Source organism: Artibeus jamaicensis, unplaced genomic scaffold (assembly GCF_021234435.1).
Source record: "Artibeus jamaicensis isolate MK-2021 breed Jamaican fruit bat unplaced genomic scaffold, CSHL_Jam_final contig_449, whole genome shotgun sequence".
NCBI lineage: Eukaryota > Metazoa > Chordata > Mammalia > Chiroptera > Phyllostomidae > Artibeus > Artibeus jamaicensis.
The window spans coordinates 351,254-353,195 of record NW_026521835.1 but is presented as its reverse complement, the minus strand read 5'-3'; the positions used below and the strand labels follow the sequence as shown (position 1 = coordinate 353,195).

Below are 1,942 nucleotides of genomic sequence, written 5' to 3'. Positions count from 1 at the left end.
TAACTTAAAAATAAAAAACCCTATCAAAGGCAAAAAGACAACAAATGTTTGAGATAAATAAGAGAATAGCTTTTCAAGCATCATTGACTCAGGCAGAAACCCAAATAATATTTCAATTAGGAGACAATGGCAATGGCTATTTATAAGAAAGAAAGGAGGGACAACTACAGCAACAGTAGGATGGCATTTCTATTAGTACAGGTATCATGAGTAATGTTCATTTAAAATAGTGTTTTTAAATTTTAGTCCAATAGTCATCAGTACAATAGTCATAATAACTGATTTCTTGTTATCTTTGCAAGTTCCTTGATACACACTGTTTTCTAGGCCTAGTCAAAAGGTTATTTTGCCATGTTTTTAACATTCCAATATTTTAACATTGTAAGACATGCAAGGCAGTTCCAGTGTCATTGCAGCTTTGGCTCCATTTTAGAATTTCTCTGTATTATTGGTTACTTTTACCCTTTTTAAATCATATTTTTAAAATATAATTATTGCTTAATTATTGAAAAGCAGCACTGATAAGTTATTAAAAGCATCATTAATCCCCCATTGTCAGGTAACCCATTTCTGGTATGTCATACCCTTTATAGGAAGGAAAGTGATTCTTTTAGCAGTCTTAGGTTACATTTGAACAACAAGATTGCCAGACAAAGTGTATTTGTTTTCACAACTGAGGATAATTTTTTTCATTGTTCTTAAAGAGAGAAGAAGAAAGAGAGAAAAACATTGAAGTGAAAAACAAACATTATTTGGTTACCTCCTGCCCATGCCTAGGGATTCCACATGCCCAGACTAGGGACAGAGCCCACAACCCAGGTATCTGCCTGACTGTTAATCAAACTCTCAACCTCTTAGTTACTGGACAATGTTCCAATGACTGAGCCACACCAGCCAGGGCCAGAGGATGGTTTAATATAATCTTTAAGGGCAACATGTATAGTTTCTTGAGGTTTCTTACATGAAGTCTTATAGGACATAGTAAACATTTCAACATGTTGAGCAACCATTATGAGAGTTGTGTCTTTATAACATCAAATTATGTAAAAAAAGATTTATAACAGTAAAACATTTTTTTAAAATTTTATTTAGTTATTTTTCAAGTACAGCTTTTTGTCTATTTCTCCCATCCCAGCCTCCCCCACCCCGTGCTCCCCACCTCCCTCCCATTTCCACCCCCCTTAGTTCTTGTCTCTGTGTCCTTCCTATTTGTTCCTCCAAACCCCTCCCCTTTTTTCCCCTTAAATTCCCTTCTCTCTCCCCTGTGGTCACTTTCCCCTTGTTCTCTATTTCAGTGTCTTTGTTTTTATTCTGCTTGCTTGTTTGTTTTATTGTTTAGCTTCCTGTTAAAGGTGAGATAAAAAATATGGAACACTTCATGAATTTGCGTGTCATCCTTGCGCAGGGGCCATGCTAATCTTCTCTGTATCATTCCAATTTTAGTATATGTGCTGCCGAAGCAAGCACACAGTAAAACTTCTTATAATACCAGCTTAAGTGGCCATCAGTAAATGAGTGGATCAAAAAACTATGATAACATACATGCAATGGAACACAATGAAGCAGAAAAAGATGCTTCTACCCTTCACATTGTGGTAGATGGAAATGGAGAGAGTTGTGATAAGTAGGATAAGCCAGGCAGTGAAAGACAAATATTACATGATCTCACCTGTAAAAGAAGCCTAATCAACAAAACAAACTAGCAAACAAAATATAACCAGAGACACTGAAATAAAGAACAAATAGTAACCAGAGTGGAGGTAGGAGAGGGATAATGGGGGAAAATAAAGAAAGGATCATCAAGGAACATATATAAAGGACACATGGACAAAGCCAAAGGGGATAGGATTGAGGGTGGGAGGCAGGGAAAGATGGGGCAGGGGGAGTGGTGTGGGAAAATGGAGATAACGGTTCTGAACAATAATAAAAAAAAATGGACAGT

The 1,942-nt window shown here is 36.6% G+C and overlaps 1 non-coding gene across 1 annotated transcript; it reads right to left on the bottom strand.

Annotated features, from left to right (window-relative positions):
- Positions 1-1,360: 1,360 nt before the first annotated feature.
- LOC119044255 (U6 spliceosomal RNA) lies at positions 1,361-1,467 on the bottom strand. The gene has a single exon (XR_005081567.2). It is a non-coding gene; the product is annotated as a U6 spliceosomal RNA (small nuclear RNA).
- Positions 1,468-1,942: the final 475 nt, after the last annotated feature.